This window comes from Sphaerodactylus townsendi, linkage group LG07 (assembly GCF_021028975.2).
Source record: "Sphaerodactylus townsendi isolate TG3544 linkage group LG07, MPM_Stown_v2.3, whole genome shotgun sequence".
In the NCBI taxonomy this organism is placed as follows: domain Eukaryota; kingdom Metazoa; phylum Chordata; class Lepidosauria; order Squamata; family Sphaerodactylidae; genus Sphaerodactylus; species Sphaerodactylus townsendi.
The window spans coordinates 51,377,714-51,390,316 of record NC_059431.1 but is presented as its reverse complement, the minus strand read 5'-3'; positions in this window follow the sequence as shown (position 1 = coordinate 51,390,316).

Here is a 12,603-nt window from a genome sequence, read left to right as displayed (position 1 = left end):
ACTCCAGGTGCTCACTAAGAAAGGATTTCCCAAAATATTCACTTTCACTTGATTTATTACCTATTTACTGTTTTAACTGCTCATCTCTGGCCATCTGCACGAACATTCTAAGGGCAAACCAACCACCCAGTCCACAGACATGCTGCACGAACATTCTAAGGGTGACAGTTCAACACCACCAGCTTCATGTACTTCATTAACTGCACTCTACCACCGCCCTCCACAATGCATGCGAACCTATTTGAAAACAAACCCATCAGTCCACAGACAGGCTGTGAGGAAATATGCTGCATGTCACCTCACCCCAAAGTTCACAAACAGACTACAAAAAAGTATGCTGAATGTCACCCCGAAGTTAGCAGACAGGCTGTGAAAAAGCACTCCTCCACCCACCTTCACGTTAATAACACTGCTACAGCCAAATACTATCAAAATAGATTACAAACCACACTATCACCTTGGACTACTAAATATTTGTTGGGTTTTGCATATGGACATCAGATTGCTTTCTGTGGAGACAAGTTTATTGCTCTCAGCCTCCGATCACCCTGTGCTTTGTGTCATGCTCTGAAGTGGCGGGATGAGTCCCCAGGAATGTGCTGCAGTGGTGGTACAGTCCAGCTCCCTGCCCTTCAACCCTACCCTGAACCTCTTCACAGCCTTCTCACTCATCAGCATCCAATGGCAGAACACTTCCTTTCTGCATCTCGAAAATACAACGGCTTCTTCCAAATGATGTCTTTTGGAGCTCACCAGGTGAAAGAGAGCAATAACACATTGCATTAGAAAAAGACAACTACAGGAAGCTGCTGCAACATATGCAAAAACAAACCCATCAGTCCACAGACAGGCCGTGAGGAAACATGCTGCATGTCACCCCAAAGTTCACAAACAGGCTGTAAAGAAGTATGCTGAATGTCACCCCGAAATTCATAGAGAGCCTGTGATGAAGTATGTGTAGCGAAGCATGGGTGCCCTGCTAGTAATAATATAGCTGAAGATGGGGGGCAGACAAACTGTAAATTGGTAAATGATTAAGAAGGAGATGGTGAGGAATGGGAAGGCAAGAACATAAGGGGGTTGCCAATGAGAAGGAAAGGGGAAATAGTATAAAAAGTGAGATAATCAGAAAGTGAAGTGTCATCCCACTAGTCCTTGAAGGTTCCCAACCAAGCAAGTGGGCCTGGCCCAACAGCTGAAACATAGTTTTCTTAAACAGAGATGGCTGAGGCCAGGGTGTGGAGCAAAAGTTAAAAACAGAGAGGCAGATAAAGATTGGCTAGTTGTTGGCTGGGAAGGACATAGGTTTGCCCACTCTAGGTTAGGATTTGGGGAGTGAAAGGTTTGGTGAGTGAGCCTAGGGATGCTGGGGTTTGAGCAGGGGAAGGGCCTCAGAGATGTATAATGCTATGGCCTCCACACAGAGGTGTAGTGGGGGAAAATGGCACCTGGGGCAAAATGGCACTCCATGCCCCCACATCCCATGGTAGCTACGCCCCTGCGCCCCACTTATCTGAGCTGGTGGCAGTCCTGAGCAGCCTAGTGGGGCCTGGTGAGGTGGGGCTGAGGGGTGCCTGGTTGTGGCATCCGCTGGGTCTGGTGGGATGAGGCTAAGGGGTGCTTGGCTGCAATCTCTGCTAGGCCTTATGGGGTGAGCAGGCTGAAGGGCTCCCTGTGGCAACCTCCGCTGGGTCTGGCTGGGCGGGGCAGGGCAGGGCCGAGCCAAGGGGTGCCCTGTGGAAGCCTCCACTGTGCCTGTTGGGGTGGGGTTGAGCTGAGGGGTGCCCTGCGGCAGCCACGCTACACTGTACCTTCAGCCTCCACCAATGAAGGAGTTGCCTGGCAGGGCACCCTGGCTGAGGGGGAAGGGAGAGGGGTGTGGGTGCAATTTTCAGCCCCCATAACACCAAAAGGGGACCTGCCTGAGTAATTTGTCCCCACCTGTCTCATGGTAGCTACGCCACTGCCTCCACCCTCTAAACCACCCATTTCCTCCATGGGAACTAGGGCTGTCAAACTTCTAGTGGAACTGGAGATCACTACAACTGCTGTCCAGATGACTGATCAATTCCCCTAAGGAAAATGTCTGCCTTGTAGGGTAGACTGTACAACATTATATCCTGCTGATGTTGCTCCCCTCCCAAAACCTTGCCTTCCTAAGGTTCCAACACCAAATCTCCAGGAATTTCTCAAACTGGAGCTGGTATTCTTAAGGAACTGTTCTCTGTAACAGGGAGATATGTTGTGATTCCAGGAAATCTGCAGGTTCCATCTCAAGGTTGGCAATCCTATAAGGAGAGAAGGAAGCAGGGAAATTGGGAAGTCCATAAAGGTTTTCAGGAAAGGGTAAGAAGAAATAGCAAGAGAAGGGGAAATGAAATACAAATTCTTGCAAATTCTTGTGAGTTCCCACTTGTTTTATCTAACCTTGAACCTTAAAAATAATCAGTATTAATTACCACTTTGTGGTAAAAAAGTATATCCAAATTGTCCAAGAAATGTAGAATTGCTTCTGATAATATAAGTCACCTTAAGAGAAAAGGGACAAAGACAGCTTGAAGTTATACTGAATGGGTGACACGTTTCACCAGCTCCACATCTTCACTTTTTAGCATATAAACAGTATATTTAGAGGTGAAAATGAATGATGGACATTTTTAATACACCAGACATTACTCCTGCTTCTATTGCCTCACCAAAAATATATTTCCAATCTTAGACAATAGATATGCTTATGCTTCACCAACACTCATTGGGGACCAATATCTGTTAATTCCTCCACTGGTCTAGGCATCACTACTGTGCTGCTTCTGTCAAGTTGGCTGTCAAAGTTTTAAAAAATCCTCTCAAAAGTCAGAAATGTTAAAAAAAGACATGCAGAATAACAAAAAATCTGAGAATAACTTTAAAACTGTTTCTGTAAGTTTTTAACATACCCTGTTTCCCCTAATATAAGACATCCCCGAAAAATAAGACGTAGTAGAGGTTTTGCTGAAGTGCGAAATATAAGGCATCCCCCGAAAGTAAGACATAGCAAAGTTTTTGTTTGGAAGCATGCCCGACAAACAGAACACAGGAAAAATAAGACATCCCCTGAAAATAAGACATAGCACATCTTTGGGAGCAAAAATTAATATAAGACACTGTCTTATATTCGGGGAAACACGGTACTATCTGAAGCAGACGTATGTTGAGCTCAATGGGCTCAGGAGGTGTAACTCTGCTTAGGATGTCACTAGGATCTTCTATGAACATTTTAAGACTGAAATTCTGAAAGCTCATTTCAGGAAATGGCACCTATGGAACAGTAAGCCCCCTCTGACTTTTTCAAGAAATAGAATTCCTGGCATTAATGTCAAGTTCATTAAGGTGAAATTCAAAGGAAGAACAAAACTTAATTGCACCCTAAAATGATGGGCAATCAATAGGGAGGTATGACTCTTCACCTTATATGAAAAGGTGAAGAGTTACCGTATATACTCACATATAAGCTGAGTTTTTCAGCACATTTTTTGTACTGAAAAAGCCCTCCTCAGCTTATACACGAGTCAAGGCTTTGGTAGATCTGACAGCTCCCTCTTTTCCCACCATGGCAGAGAGAGGAAGCTTTGAAAGACCCCCACAGCAAGAGAGGGGAGGCTTTGCCTCACAGGCATCACCAGGTGGAGGAGAGCACAGAATGGCCCAACATGGCCACATACTCCTGCCAGGCTGAGCACGAGTGCAAGTGCTCCAGAAAGCCCTGGCTATACAGAGCCATATACTGGCTTTATGTATTAATATAGCTGGGTTGCTATCAGACAGGTCCTGCCTTTGGGCTATTTTTAAAGTTATGGTGAGTATTTTTAAAATTATAATTTTTACTTGTAATGTAGGTTTAACATGTTGTTGTTGCCCTGAGCCCTTTTGGGATGGACAAGGTATAAAACTAAAATTAAAAATGAATTTTACATTTTGTTTATAGCATACCCATGAGCCTTTGCTGAGTCAATAAGTTTTCCCAGGTTTTGGTGGTACAATTAGGTGCCTCAGCTTATACACGGGTCGGCTTATACCCGAGTATATACGGTATATGGAAAGGAAGTGCTCCTATCAACAGTATCAACCTGCTTGTGCATTAAAAAGCCTGCCTACAGGAGCTTCCCCAAGATCTTAACTTGATCAACTATGGAACGTTTAACCCCACCTAAATCTGGTCATCAACATCAGCAAAACTTTCTGCCTTTCTTTCAGTGTGCGATGGGGTGGGGTGGGGGACAGAGTTTCTGATGACAAAATAATTGGAAGAAAGGCTCGAAGGAGTTCTTCATCTGGACACATAGCTAACACCATGTGGGATTGGGAAATAATCTGTACTTCTGTCCCAGACCCAATGGGTAGCCTTATTTTTTAAAAAACTTTAGAACCCACCTCTTAAAACACAGGGAAGGATATTTTGCTTAAAAATGAATAACATTGAACTTTCAAAAAACATAAATACATCTTAGGAAAGAAAGAGGAACATGATAGAAACTCTCCTAAGAATGATAAAATATCCTTTGTCATGGATGGGAAGCCTGCTTGTACCTAGGCATTGTTCAGTTAAATAATGCTACGTGTTTCAACTAAGTGTCTTCAATTTTTTATTATCTATATGGATTTTGGGCTCACTATCCAATTTGCAACACTTTTCTCCAAAAAGTGAACTTCTACTTATCTTCATTTGGCTCTTTTCCGGTTGCTGGAAAATTCACACTTTTTCTATCCAGACAGATGCAGTTGAGATAATCATTTCAGCGTGAGAAAAAAATGTATGCAATATTGCGTGCCTAGCTGAGGTAGTAAAACTATTATCTGTGGAAAGAAAGAAAAGGCAAATCAGCATTATTTTCATCAACAATGGCTTCTGTGATTACTGCATTCTTATTGAAAGTGGGTTGCCTACTTATTTTGGCTTCCCTGAGGGGGGTGAAAGGATTCTCTTTCTTTTATAGATATATGTACACCTCTTTCAGAATTCTTCACCTAGCCTAAATGACACATCTTAGTCACGTATACCACATCCTCCCCACCAATTACTAGCTAATTTAAGTGGAAAATCTGCTTGCAGAATATTTTGAGAAATTAAATAGAAAATTAATTTTAAGGTGTAAAAAACTTTAGAATAAAAGTCAAATTGAGATAGATTAAATGGCATAGTTTAAGCATTCTCTAAATAAACTATTATTGTAAAATTGAGCTGAAAGTACTTACAATCATTTGGTTTCTATTAATATGAAAAATGTTTCCCTTTGCTGGTGGCTTTGGTTGTGAACACATTCATATTGCATTGATACTGTTTTGTATGTCCTTCTTTTTTGACCTCATTGTACTGTACTCAGCCTAATTTTTCATTTACAGCACCATCGTAAGCAGAGTTATACCTTTGTAAGTCCAATGAATGCAATGAGCATAGAAGGGTGTAACTCTGCTTAGGATGAAACTGTTACAGCCAAACCAGTTTCTGAAGGTAACTGGGGACAGCCTGCTGCTGTACTGCCCAACTGCCTCCAGAGGGCTTCCATACAGCGCAGCAAGGTAGAAGAAACCAGAGAATCCCCAGCTGTCTGAAATCCCTCCATAGGGGGAAATTTTGGCTGGCACAAGTTTGTCTATCCTGCCACCAGCATTCCTAGGGCCAAAGCCTGGTGAGAGCCAACTAATGTTGGTTCCACTCCAGGAATGGCCCTGAACACCTCCAGTTCCATCAGCCAGCATGTTGAGCTGACACAACTCTGGAAGATGTAGCTGGAAACTGGTCAGATGCTGTGGAACTCAGCAGAGCTCTTTGCCATCTACCCACCTCCCTATTTGCCCTAACAGGTGGAATAAGTGCCATTTATGCTGTTATTCAGTGGCTGTTCATTTATCCAGTGGCTGTTCAGTGGCTGTTCATTTATCCAGTGGCTGTTCAACCCCCCCACATCTGGATTGGGTTGTCCATCCAACCAGCAATGGAAAGCCACATGATTTTGCAAATGTGATTATGTTACTATCTTTGATGTTGTAATAAACCACAATCTGTGGGTCACTTCAACCATCACGATAAATGACATGAAGAAATGAAAGAAATTGCAGTGAGAAGACACAGCAGATAGGGGAACAAAAATGAACCAAATTGCACTGAAATAATGATGTTAATGTTCAGGGAAGTTAGTTACTTTCTTTTTTTGGAGGGAAAATGCTATAATTTATTGAGTTGCATTGAATAGGATGCTTTCAAATGAAATATTAAACTGGAAAATATGTGGCACAATCCTTTACTACAACAGGTAGTACAAAAACTTTTATTTATACACTTCTCAAGAGAACCTGCTTGAGGCAACTCATGAAGTAAATATAATAAAGTAAGTATAATATAATAAATATAAATATATATAATAAAAATATAATAAATATAATTATTTGGGGATTAGCCTGTGTACTCCAACATATGCCAGCTGGGTGACCTTGGGTGAGTCACAGCTCTTCTGAGCTCTCTTGGGCCCTTTCCACACAGGCAGAAAGCAACGCCTTCAGCCCGGTAAAACACCGTTTTTGCGGGGACCCTTCGCACATGTGCTGCTGCCAAATCAGTGCAGCGGCGCTCTGTTCCCGCCAAAACGGTGTTTTCAAAACTCACTTGGGGAGTGAGGGTTTTTTGCCAACGCTGGCTTCCATCCGCTGCCATGCGAACGGTAGCGGGTGGAAGCTGAGTATTCCCCACCCCGGCCCCAAACGCCTCCTTACATCCTGCTGGCTGTTGTCGCTCTGAAGAGCCCTGGGAACATGCCCCCTGGCCTCCGTAGCTGCAGCCATCACTCTGGCCATGGGGGTGTGTCCCATGGCCTCCTCAGAGTGACAGCAGAGTGACAACTGCCAGCAGGAGGCAAGGGGGCTGTGCGGCTGTACGGAGCCTGCTCCAACAGCTGCGCAGCCCATGGGGCCGTTGGTGTGAACGGCCCCAGAGCCTGCATCAGCATGATTAATGCCGATACAGGCTCTCTCCCTTGGCTGTGCGGAAACAGCCTCTGCCCCACTCACCTCACAGGATTTTTGTTGTGGGGGGAAGGAAGGGAAAGGAGAGAAAGAGGGGGTATAAATCCAAACTCTTCTTCTCTTTTCTAAAACAATATTCATAAAATAGCCCTCAGGCTAGAAGCAGACTGTAAAAATAATTTAAAAAGAATAAACCCCATAATTAAAAGTCTGGGGAGAAGAAACTACTCTGGTTTGGCATTAGGACAGTCAAATTGCACACTATGGTGGGTATCCCACTGCTGCCTCCTGCTGCTTTAACACTGCTTCCTGGACACAGTGTATAACAGACTTCTCTTTGTGATACACCTCTGAAGATGCCAGTCACAGATGCAGGCAAAACATTAGGAACCAGATCTGCCAGACCACAGCACACTGCCTGGATAACCCACAACAACCAGTTGAATCCGGCTGGGTGACCTTGGGTGAGTCAGAGCTCTTCTGAGCTCTCTTGGGCCCTTTCCGCACAGGCAGAAAGCAACGCCTTCAGCCCGGAAGCCTTCGACAATTAGGGAAGTACTTTATCCCTTATCATAGGTATACCTATTAAAAACTCTCATTAAAATGTCCTATTAAAGTCTTTATTTTATTTTGAAGCCTCAATGCTTTGTGCCCAAGCAAATAGGCTTGTATTTCTAGTAGCTTGTATTTCTAATAGGCTTGTATTTCTATTTGACTCCTTTCCAGCTTCCTTTGAAAATTTTTGTTTTGATTCATCTCACTAACATGCGAACTATTTGCAAGGCAATAATTCTTTCATTTATTGAATGTTACTTTCCTGTTCACTTTTAATTAAAAAGTGATTAAATGGTGATGTCAGTCTTCTATGTATGACATCATACTTTTTTGTCTACCCTGCTTATCTTTGGCTCTATATTCCTTGATTAGATAAGTAGAGGACAGTTTCGGTATAAATGGTGGTTATTTTCCACTTGTCTTGAATAATCATGCACACTGCACAATAGCTTGAAGTTCATGAGGAAAACCATTTATTTTCTTGAGGTTACTATAACTGGTATCATTATTTCATGTATGTGTAGACTGTTTTCAGCTTTAAAAAATGTTCTCAAGACAGTTTACATCACAGCAAAATATCAATTAATTAAAATTAATGTTCCAGTAGTGTCACTTGAAATTAGGTATTTTCAGTGGTAAGAACACTTTGACAATACAACCCCACTTTCCTCCTCCTCCTCTTCCTCCTCCTCCTCCTCCTCTAAGACACCAAAGAAAATGTATTTCTGACTAATTGCAACACATTAATAGCAGTATACAAGTTGAAGCCAGGAAACACATAGCTTTTATGTCAAGATACAGTGACATCACTCTCCTTTCCTAGTTAGAGAACTTTATTGATAGGAACCCAGATGAAAAGATTCTGTACACAGCACTGAAGTTCTTCACAGAAACCTAACAGTCATGCTTAATCATACATGCTGAAAGGGCAATTTTCTGTTACTTTTTTTCCTCAAAAGTACCGTGTAGTGTATAAACATGATCCACTACCTGGATTCAAGAATCATAGAGTTGGAAAGGACCATCTAAACCATCTTTTCCAATTCTCATACTTAAAGTAGGATCAGCCTAAATCGTTCCTGACAAGCGTTCATTCAGCTGTCACTTGAAGACTGCCAATTAAGGGTAGGCTCACCAACTCCATACGCAGCCGATTCCACTGCTGAACTGGTATCACAATGCATCTTGGGTTTCAAGAATATGATATCCTGCACAGGTAAGCAATGGAAAGAGTTCCTCTGAAGTGGAGACCAGACCTCCAAGTATGATCCTGACCATGTCTCCCATTATCTCAATTAAAAAAAAAACGATTCCAAGCACTTAAACAACCACAGCCATTATCAGGACTTACCAAAATATCATGCCAGGATCAAAAAGAACATTAGAGCAGAGTTTTTTAAATCCAGATAGTAACTCCAGACTATCAGCAACAGAAGGTGATTCTGGAATACTGAACTATCAGGTTCCAGTTCCCAAGCTGCTGCATCCCCCAACACCCATTCTCAGCAGAACATAGACAAATATCCAGTTGTTGGGAGGTAACTGGATGACCGGCCCAACTGGACCAGTCTGGTCTAGTGCAACCTTTTTAGATATGCTGCTTCCTGCCTTTTAAAGGATCTCCTGTGAGCAGGGCAGTCATGGATTCCTTTGAAACCTGATAAAAGCGTTGTGGTCCCATAGGGTGTGAGTAACAGAGGTAGTTGTGTTCTTGGTGTTACCTAGCTTAACAGTTACGATATTTTTAAAGTAGCAATGGCGAATAACTCGGCTTGGCAATGCAAGAGGCAGGCTAGGTGAGATCTTGTAGACAGCTATACCAGAATTGGCTTTTGAAACATTCCACAGAGAATACAAAGAGACCAAATTGAATTTAAATATTTTTATAAGTTTTTGGTGCAACACATTCATACAGTGAGATGTGGAGAAACTTACACACAAGTTCCTAGAGAGGGATCCTCAAACTTTTAAAATGGGGCTAGTTCACTGTCCCTCAGACCATTGGAGGGCTGGACTATAAAAACTTCCACACCCACCAGCTGGGTGACCTTGGGCTAGTCACAGCTTCTTGGAGCTCTCTCAGCCCCACCTACCTCACAGGGTGTTTGTTGGGAGGGGGAAGGGCAAGGAGATTGTCAGCCCCTTTGAGTCTCATGCAGGAGAGAAAGGGGGGATATAAATCCAAACTCCTCCTCTTCTTCATGTTGGTGGAAGGCGATGTCTGTCACAGCCTGGGCGCCTCAGCCGTACCTGAAGCCGTACGCCAGCAGAGCCAAGGCAACCGGGTGAGGAGCGGGAAGGTGCGGCTGGGGCGGCTGCTGCTGCTGAGGCGTGCCCACCCCGCTGCTGCTGTTGCTCCCACTGCTGGGCTTCTCCAGCAGGTTATTGTTCAGCGAAGAGGCGCCGCCGCCGCCACCAGGCCTGGGGTTCCCATTGGGGTTCTTCAGGTCAGCCTCTGATGACCTGTGCCCCTGCCATTGCTCTCGGCCCTGTCCTACAGCTCCTTGCCCGGGGGACCGTTGCTCTCCGACAGCAGCGGCTGCTGTTGCTGCTTCTGCTGCTTCTCGCCACCGCTTCCCCCCGCCTCCTCCGAGCAATCCCGCGACGGCTCGGCTTTCTTCAGGTCTGACGGGGCCGGGCGCCCAGGCTAGTGGCGGCCGCGGTGGGGGCCACCTGAGCAGCCATGATCCCCCTCCCCACCCACCCAGCCCCCTCCTCCTTCCTCCGCCTTGCCCGATCGACTGCCCTGCCTGGCCGGCCAGCCGGCACAAGGCCTCACTGCCTGCCGCCTCCTCCTCCTCCTCCTCTGGGCGTTCACTCCCCGGCTCAAGCGGCGGCCTCTTGGCTGCAACGGTGGCTCATTCCTCCCACGGCCACCAGGCCGACGAAGAGGGCGGGCAGAGAGGGGAGCAGAAAGCGAGCTGGGACAGCCGCACTCAGGACCTTGCCCCACTCTTTCGGCTGCCTCTCTCACTCAGTTGCAGCCGGCAAAGGAGGAGGAGGAGGAGGAGGAGGAGGAGGAGGAGGAGGAAAAGGGGAGGGGGGCAGGAGAGGGCTCTCCTGGGGTGGGAGAGGAAGAAAAGGGAGAGAGAGAAGGGGGAGATCCGCTTCTCCCCAGCGGGCCGGATAAATGTTTTCCGGGGGCCGCATTTGGCCTGCGGGCCGTAGTTTGGGGACCCCTGTCCTAGAGGATATAGACAGTGAGGAAAAATAGATTTGGATGATAGATTTGGAAGGGAAGCAACGGGAACTATACATTACCTAAGTTCAGCTGAGAAGTTCTGGAAGAAGGCAGGGATTCCTATGCCAGCATGGAAATCCAAGTGAAGGTGATATCGTGTCTCAAAACCAACTTGACCAAGAGAGGTTCAGACCAGTAATGAGCTGGAATGAGCCAGTGAGCTTGCTAGGAGCTGGCTAGCTAACCAGCTAGCACTAGAATAGAGCCAGCAAGAACTTGGGGTGCACTGTATTTTTATACCCCATAGCTTAGTTTGAGGCTGAACCAAGTAAGTTTCTATTCCTGGATTTTCTGGGTTTCCATGCTGGGATTGCTGGGTTGAGCTGATCAGTAGCTCATCTATTGTTTTCCTAAGTACCGGGGTATTGGAGCCTGTTGACTTTTGATTAGATCGGGGTAGCACTGAATGGCTTATGCAGAGTGTCTTTTGAGAGTCTCTGCCCAGGTATTCAGATTTGGCTGAGACTTTGAGTGGATCAGGGAGGGAACGATTGTTAAGGAGATGGTTCCTAAAGGCAGGAAGATGCAAAAACCTTGTAACAGGGAGTATCCTAGGTTATTTGTGTTACAGCAACTTTGGCGGGGTGTGGTAATCAAAATGCATGTCCATGAGGCTTCCAGTGTCTGTTAGCTGGAATAACTCATTCAGCGATCTAATCTTGCAAACAGACCTTTTTGCACTTGGCCTGTCTTTGGTTTGGACATTCTGCTATGCACACATGGCTGCTGGCATTTGCCAGTACATATTGTATGAAAAATCATATAAAATCCATATTTCCATAAGGCACGGTATGAAGGGTAGAGTTACATTGGTTTGTGCCCCTTCTGGACCTCTCCTTTCTCTACTGTGGGTTTACTTTACTACTGTGGGTCTAAGTGGCAGAGCTCTGCCTTTCCTTGCTTCCAACAGGGATTCTGTGTAGTTGTTTCAATGATTAGTAGGAGGACTGTGCTAACCTCCAGAACCCTCCACAAAGTCTTGTTATCAGACACAAACATCAAGACATGACCACAGAAGATTAGAACTTGAACTAAAGTTTACTCAGCTGTTTCTGTATTTCAGTACAGTACATCTATCTCCTGTGTTTCCAAAAAGGTGTTAATGGACTCAGTGAAATTCTGTTGCCATAAGAAAGACATAGCACAACTCCTTTCAGTGTAGCAAGTTCCCACCTATTCAGTTTTGCTTATCCATTGTCCAAATCAAATCTATTATTTTTAAATGTATTAAATGATTGCACCATATGTATAAATACCATGTAAATTGCGTATTAAAATGTACTTTAACAAAAATATACAAAGGAAACAGGAACATCCACTTACCCCTGGGTTAAATTATTTGCTGTACTTGGTTTTACCTTATACCCATTTTCTCAACTGCACACTGCATAATAGCTTGAAGTTCATGAAGAAAACCATTGATTTTCTTGAGCTTACTATAACTGTTATCATTATTTCATATATGTATAGACTGTTTTCAGCTTTAAAAAATGTTCTCAAGACAGTTTACATCACAGTAAAATATCAATTAATTAAAATTAATGTTCCAGTAGTGTCACTTGAAATTAGGTATTTTCAGTGGTAAGTACACTTTGACAATACAACCAAATACCTAGGGAAGGAATGTTTGCCATCACTAGAGATCTTCAAACAAAGGTTAAACAGCCAACTTTGTGGAGTTCCTGCATTGACCAGAAGCAACATTGAAAATACTCCCAAAAAGTATTCCTGCATTGACCAGAAGCAACATTGAAAATATTCCCAAAAAGTTTTTTTTTCCCCAGTGATTACTAATTTTAGTGTTTTCCCTG